Genomic DNA, 7960 nt, shown 5'->3' with positions numbered 1-7960 from the left:
CCTTCTTTTGCTAGATCATTGACATCACCACTTACCCTTGCCAAATGCCTTCCTGGACCTTTTCTCCCACTCTAGAAACGTCAATGTAATTTTTGTCTTAATCATGTGTCAATTAACCTCAACTGCTTGTACATAGTTGATTGTGTCGATATCTTTGTTGTGTGATTTCCAAGTTCAATAATGACAATGACATCTGGTTCCTCATCAACGGCTCGAGATCATCCTCCACTAAGGACACTTACACACTCCCATGAAGAAAACGACGATGGGATGATATTGGGCAATAGGGTACCTAACAAGATCAAACATTTTGCTTGGCTTCTCTTCCAGAGAACGGTTAACATTATCATCAATGTGTTTGTCGCGGGTAATAGGATTTTGAACTCACCGGCTCACTGCAGCGCCACAAATATATGACAGTTGTTTTGAATGAGCGAACTGAAAAACAGGGTGGCCGTTTTGGCTCTGGGGTGCAAATGCTCCCAGATGAACAGTACATTCAAAACAAATACTTAGATTCAAAAATTCTGTTTTTTAGATGTTATTGTTAGTATAACAAGCACACTTGAAAATTTTCATGCAAAACGGGATAGTTGTGCTTCGTTGGTGAAAAAGAAACAAAATTAAGTTTAACATTGGAGGTAACATTTGAGGTTCGATTTTTTTTTTTGCATAGGTCAAAATGCTTAAGCATAGAATTTGGGTAGGCGAAGTAGGGACAGAGGGGAGTCGATTACGCGGCCGTCGGGTGGTGGGGCCCCGCGGCATGTGCGGCGATTAACGCCTTAAACGGATATCATGATTGTGGATTAAGGACGACAGTTTAGATGCCCCGGGGAATCTTTTTGTTTTTGAGGGGGGAATCGACCATTGACCTCCATAGCCATCATAGCAGAATGCGCATGTGTTTTCTTTTCTTTTTGCGGCAAAATGCCCATGAGTTTTCAATCAAGTACAAAAGCATGCATGTGTTTTGGTTTCAATTGTTTCTATCAAAGTAAAGAAATGCATATGCTTTTCATGTGTGTACTATGTCAGTACGAGCGAGGTGTAATGATACGAGGCTCCGTGACTGGATTTTGTATTCCTCGTGAAAATTATCATAACTGTGTTCGTTGCGGGTCATAGGGTTTTGCACTCACTCGCTTACCGTGATGCCATAAAATATATCCAACGGTTTTTTGGAATGAATGAACAAAAAAACATGAAATTTTGGCCTTTAGGCTTCCTACGAATGTGACCAAAGATATTGATGCAATTAGACAGCCTTTTTTCTATGCTACAAATGCCTGCACGAGTGAAATGCGTAATTGTGTGGAACATGTCTTTCAGATGGAGAATTTTTTTGGGTCAGAGTGAGGGGTGGGCATTTAAAATGTGTTGGTTGAAAGTTCTTTACTCCTATAAATTTTCTTCAAGATACTTCTTGCCTTAGGCACACTTTGGATTAATTCATTCCACCTATAACGTCAAAACTTTCTAGCCTTACACACACCTACCCCTTATTTATTTGCAAAACAGCAAACCCCTTCAACATATTTTCTTTGTCCTGCCAAATAATGACATATCACCTTGTTTTGCTAGATCTTTTACATCACCACTTACCCTTGACAAATCCCTTCCTGGACCTTTTCTCCCACTCTAGAAACGTCAATGTAGTTTATGTCTTAATCATGTGTCGACTAATCTCAACTGCTTGTACATAGTTGATTGTGTCGATATCTTTGTTGTGCGATTTCCAAGTTCAACAATGACATTGACAACTTGTTCCTCATCAACGGCTTGATCATCCTCCACTAAAGACACTTACACACTCCATGAAGAAAACGATGATGGGATGATATTGAGCAATAGGGTACCTAACGAGATCAAACATTTTGCTTGGCTACTCTTCCAGAGCATGGTTAACACTATCATCAATGTGTTTGTTGCGGGTAATAGGATTTTGAATTCACTATAGTGCCACAAATATTTGACAATTGTTTCGAATGAGTGAACTAAAAAACGGGATGGCCGTTTTGGCTCTGGGGTGCAAATGCTCCCAGATGAACAGTAAATTCAAGACAAATGGTAATTGAATTTTGAAAATTCTAAAAAAAAAGATGTTGTTGTTAGTGTAACAAGTGTGCTTGAAAACTTTCATGCGAAACGGGATAGATGTGCTTCGTCGGTGAAAAAGAAACAAAATTAAGTGTAACATTGGAGGTAACATTTGGCGTTCGACTTTATTTGCATAGGTCAAAATGCTTAAGCGTAGAATTTGGGTGTTGACAATGAGAACATCTATTTTCTCAAACGTTTTTGACACTTACATAAAAAAAATTGATGCGCAGGAGCATATGCTCCCAATAGTCGGGTTGGGTTTGTGCAGAAAACATGAAAATTTGGTCTTTAGGATTCATACTAATGTGACCAAAGATACCAATGTAAATTTCCATGTTGTTATTTGCATACTCATACTTATTTTCTCTTCAAGTTACTTCTTGCCTTAGACACACTTTGGGTCATTCATTCCACCTACAAAACCAAAACGTCCTAGCCTTACCACACACCTACCCCTCATTAATTTGCAAAACAACAAACCCTTCAACATACTTTCTTTCTCCTACCAAAAAATGACACAACACATGTTTTGCTAGATCTTAGCATCACCGCTTACCTTTGACAAATGCCTTCCTGAACCTTTTCTACCACTCTAGGGCCTCCTTTCGTTTGTAGGAATTTTCTAAAAATTCTAAAGGATAGGAAGTTTGTAGGAAAAATCCTTTGAAGCCCTTTGGTATGTAGGAATGGATACTTCTGTCAATGTACGATATAAACCAATCTTTGACATGTCAAAGGAATAAAAAACATTACCTGAGACCCAGTGAAAAAGTTTTTTCCTATGAATCAAATGATGTATCTTTCCCTATAGGAATTGAGATACACGTCATTACATTTTCTATGGTTTTCCTACTCTCATGATTTTTCTATCTTGCAAGCGAATCTTGCACTGGCGAAATGCGTACTTGCATGAAACATGTCTTTCAGATGGAGATTTTTTTGGGGGTGAGAGTGGGGGGTAGGCATTTAGAATGTGCTTGTTGAAAGCTGTTTACTCCTATAAATTTTCTTCAAGATACTTCTTGCCTTAGGCACACTTTGGATTAATTCACTCCACCTATAACGCCAAAACTTTCTAGCCTTACCACACACCTACCCCTTATTTATTTGCAAAACAGCAAACCCCTTCAACATATTTTCTTTGTCCTGCCAAATAATGACATTTCACCTTGTTTTGCTAGATCTTTGACATCATCACTTACCCTTGACAAATGCGTTCCTGGACCTTTTCTCCCACTCTATAAACATCAGTGAAATTATTGTCTTGATCATGTGTCTAATAACATCAATTGCTTGCACATAGTTGATTGTGTCGATATCTTTGTTGTGTGATTTCCAAGTTCAACAATGAGAGTGACAACTGGTTCCCCATCAACGGCTCGATCATCCTCCACTAAGGACACTTGCACACTCCATGAAGAAAGTGATGATGGGATGATATTGGGCAATAGGGTACCTAACGAGATCAAACATTTTGCTTGGCTTTTCTTCCAGAGCACGGTTAACATTATCATCAATGTGTTTGTTGCGGGTAATAGGATTTTTAAATCACCGGCTCACTGCAGTGCCACAAATATTTGACAGTTGTTTTGAATGAGCGAACTGAAAAACAGGATGGCTGTTTTGGCTCTGGGGTGCAGATGCTCCCAGATGAACAGTAAATTCAAAACCAATAGTAATTAAATTTTAAAATTCTGTTTTTTTGTAGATGTTAGTGTTAGTGTAACAAGTGTGCTTGAAAATTTTCTTACGAAACGGGATAGCTGTGCTTTGACGGTGAAAAATAAACAAAATTAAGTGTAACATTTGGAGTTCGACTTTTTTTGCATAGCTCAAAATGCTAAGCATAGAATTCGGGTGTGACAATGAGAACATGTATGTTTTCAAACTTTTTTGACATTTACATAAAACATTTTTTATGCGCAGGAGCATATGCTCCCAAGAGTCGGGTCGATTTCCGCAGAAAAACATGAAATTTTGGTCTTTAGGCTTCATACTAATGTGACCAAAGATATCGATTACATCGCACGGAACATGTTTTTTTCATATGGAGATTTTTTAGGGTGGGAGTGGGGGGTGTCCAGACATTTCAATTTCCATGTTGTTATCTGCATACTCACACTTATTTCCTCTTCAAGTTACTTCTTGCCTTAGACACACTTTGGGTCAATTCATTCCACCTACAAAACCAAAACATCCTAGCCTTACCACGGACCTACCCCTCGTTAATTTGCAAAACAACAAACCCTTCAACATATTTTCTTTGTCCTACCAAAAGATGACACATCACAAGTTTTGCTATATCTTAGCATCACCGCTTACCTTTGAGACTGTCCATAGTGGGAGTAACTTCAGCAGTAACATAGAGGCCAACTCAGCAAATTTGTTTATGTGGCAATGATTTTATGATGAGAGAGATGAATAGAGTGACATAGCTGGTTACTCATACTAAGGGTAACATCACACATACCAAAACAAGATGAGTCAATAACCTAATAAATGAAATGTTGTATGACACCACACATATGCTATTCTCCACTATAGAGATAGTAAACATAAACTAGTAACATATACATATTACTGGTCTAAGTTACTCCCCACTTTGGTTAGTCTGACAAATGCCTTCCTGAACCTTTTCTGCCATTCTAGGGCCTCTTTGGTTTATAGGAATTTTGTAGAAATTCTAAAGGATAGGAAGTTTGTAGGAAAAAAACTTTGAAGCCATTTGGTTTGTAGGAATGGTTACTTGTTTCAATGTACGATAGAAACTAATCTTTCACATGTCAGAGGAATAAAAACATTACCCTGGGCCCAATAAAAAAGTTCTTTCCTATGAATCAAATAACGTCTCTTTTCCTGTAGGAATTGAGATACATGTCATAACATTTCCAATAGTTTTCCTATTCTCATGATATTTCTATCCTATAAACCAAAGGAGGCCTAGAAACGCCAATGCGGTTGTTGCATTAATCATGTGAAATGGGTTGGAATTTAACCTTTGAAATCACATAGCTTCAGTTTGCTCTTGCATAGCTGATTGTGTCAATATCTTTGTTGTGTGATTTCTTAATGCAACAATGAAACTGACGATTAGTTCCTCGTCAACTGCTCAATCATTCTACAGTAAGGGCACCTACACACCACATGAAGACGACGATGAGATGATATTGGGTAATAGGGTACCTAACAAGGTCAAACATTTTAGGCGGCTACTCTTCCAGCGCACGATTAACTCTATAAGGCCAACAACCTTCATTGCTACCATTAGCATATGTCGAGTTGTGTTCGCCTATCCATGTTGAAATTTTTTGGCATTCTCTACGCTTTGACATCATTCCTCTATTGCACTTGCCCCCGGCCCTCTATTATAGATATGTTGGTCTAGCAATGGATCGAACAAATGATAAATTTATAAGAGTTTAACTTTTTCTTTAATTTTTTTGAGGCAAATAAGAGTTTAATTTACGGACTGGATCTGCAGGCGTACATGTCTTTATCCAACTAACCATTCCCTCCCCATTTTCACCATGGACCCCTGATTTCAAATGTGGGCCTCCACATCACCTCGTAAGTCTCATATATAAAAAAATCACACAGGTTTAGCATTACTCTTTTTTTTTGAGAAAGAAAATAAAAGGTTTAGCATTACTCTCATTCTGCTATACTCATATATATTTTGGAAGATTTAGATCACTCGGAATGCGAAGTTTTTTTTACAATAAAGACAACCGAAACTCCCTCGCCCTTGAGAACATTTTTTCTAACCTTAGCATATGATCTTATTGGAATAATTAGTTATTACTTTCTGTAGGGGAGGGGGGAGTTGCTTATTTCTTCTCAGAAAAAGTAAAGTCGTTTATAACTCTGCAAAGAAAGAACTATAAGGACGAAAATTCCATACAATATTTTATGAAAACATCTTTAAACCAACAAGACTATGTTACGAACAGACGGGCGGTGACGACAAAAGACAACTACAATTTTGTGCGTAGGCGAGGTTTTCCTTGCCTTCCGTCGGTTGTGATGCCGTTTTGCCTCGTCTCGTGTGGCCTTAGGACTATGGACGCGTGACAAATCCTGCTCCATTTGTAGGTGTTTTTAAGGTTCATTAGTGTTTGTGCCTACTTAGGAAGGCGAGACGGTCGTGATTCATTGAATATGGAATAAGGTTCTCCACGCTTAGCCTTCACCCGCTGGTGCATCTTGCGTCGTCGGAGGACGTGTGAAGACGTGTGTCTGGCGGACATTGTGGGATTCTAGCGGCACTGGTCTTTGGTGGATCTGCTTGGATACAATCTGTGTTCATGTATTTACAGATTGGATCCTTCTGATCTATTCTTCCCTTCATCTGTGACGGTTGATATTGTGCGCTAGTCTTGCGGAGCTTGGCACGATGACTTTTTGATTGTCTACGACAAGGTTTGCCGGCTTTGATGAGAGAAGGCCGATGACAGCGACGTGCATTTTGCTCGTTTGCAGTGTTTGCGGTCGTGTATGTGTGGTATAGGACGTGGGTGCGTTTTGTATTTCCGACGTTCTTTATACTGCCACGACATTTGTAGGGATGAAATGCAAAGAAGAAACACCAATACGAGCTTGTGAAGCGAGAGGTGTGAAGTAAGTGAGGTGGCCGGAGGAAGCCATAATGTGTACTTGATTAACAAACCAGTCTAGGATCATGACTGGCAAATCCAAGTGCGACAGCGAAGGAATCAGGAGCCGTTGAGGTGGAAGGAAGGAAGATCACGTGCGAACCTACGTCGTTCCGGCCGGGCCGATCGATCAATCGCGGGGCTGGGGCTGGGGCTGGGGCTGGGCTAGCGTGCAGCGCCGGCCGGGACGGCTGATTAATCAGGGCACGTTTGGATCCTCTAATCGCCGCGACGCTACCACCAGGTGCGCGTCCATGCGGGACTGATGGGTAGCTCTATCGTCAGCGGCCAGTGTGACGTCGAGGTCGACGCACGCGAGTCGTTTCACGGCGAGGTGAGGCACGCCGGCAGGCAACGTGACGGGCCCGGCCAAATGGTCTACGGATTTGGACCTTTGATGCAACGGCGCGCGACCGTGAGCTCAGTGGTTGGTTGGTGTACACCATGATACGTCGGTGTCACGTGTGGTATGGCGAGCACATGAGAAGCAACGCGACGGCGTGCTGCTCGGTGGACCGCTCGACTGCCCCGGCGACGCGTGCATATAAAATGGCCCCAGCTAACCGCCGTCAGCCGGTGTACGCACGGGCGCGCGCTCTACGTACATGCATGGAGCGCATGGCTGTGTCTGTGTTGCCATCGGCGGCGCACGAACATAGGCCGACCGCCCGACCGGTCCGGTTCAATTCACCCTCCGGCAGTCCGGCATGTACGTGCTGGAAAGGAAATCAATTCCACGTGTGCACGATCGATACACACTCCGGCACTGGAACCTACCGCATGCTATTGCCAAGGGGATTGAGCTGTCAGTAAGAGCATCTCCAACAGACGCGCAGTATCACGGTGTGCTAAAAAAAATTTGCATCGTCAAAATAGTATTTTTGCGCGCGGAATGACGAAGAGGTTTTCGAGATGCACAAAAACACGAGCCCCAATACAGCGGCCTCATCTGCAGCAGCCCGCGCGTACAATCCGACGCCTCAAATTTATAGCCCTGCAGCCCGCGTGCACACCCGTGCGCTAAAGTTTTTTAAGCACACTCTACTTTACAACGACTGCTGGAACGCTGTTTTTTGTCTCCGACGCACAAAAACGCTGATTTTTAACACGTGAGGCAGTTATGGGGCGGCCATTGGAGATGCTCTAAGGAAGGCACCGATGAAATGCCTTACCAGGAGTACCCGCCTCCTCCTGGTGGATGAAAC

The sequence above is a fragment of the Aegilops tauschii genome, chromosome 1 (assembly GCF_002575655.3).
Source record: "Aegilops tauschii subsp. strangulata cultivar AL8/78 chromosome 1, Aet v6.0, whole genome shotgun sequence".
Lineage (NCBI taxonomy): Eukaryota > Viridiplantae > Streptophyta > Magnoliopsida > Poales > Poaceae > Aegilops > Aegilops tauschii.
Note: the sequence above shows the minus strand (reverse complement) of the source record.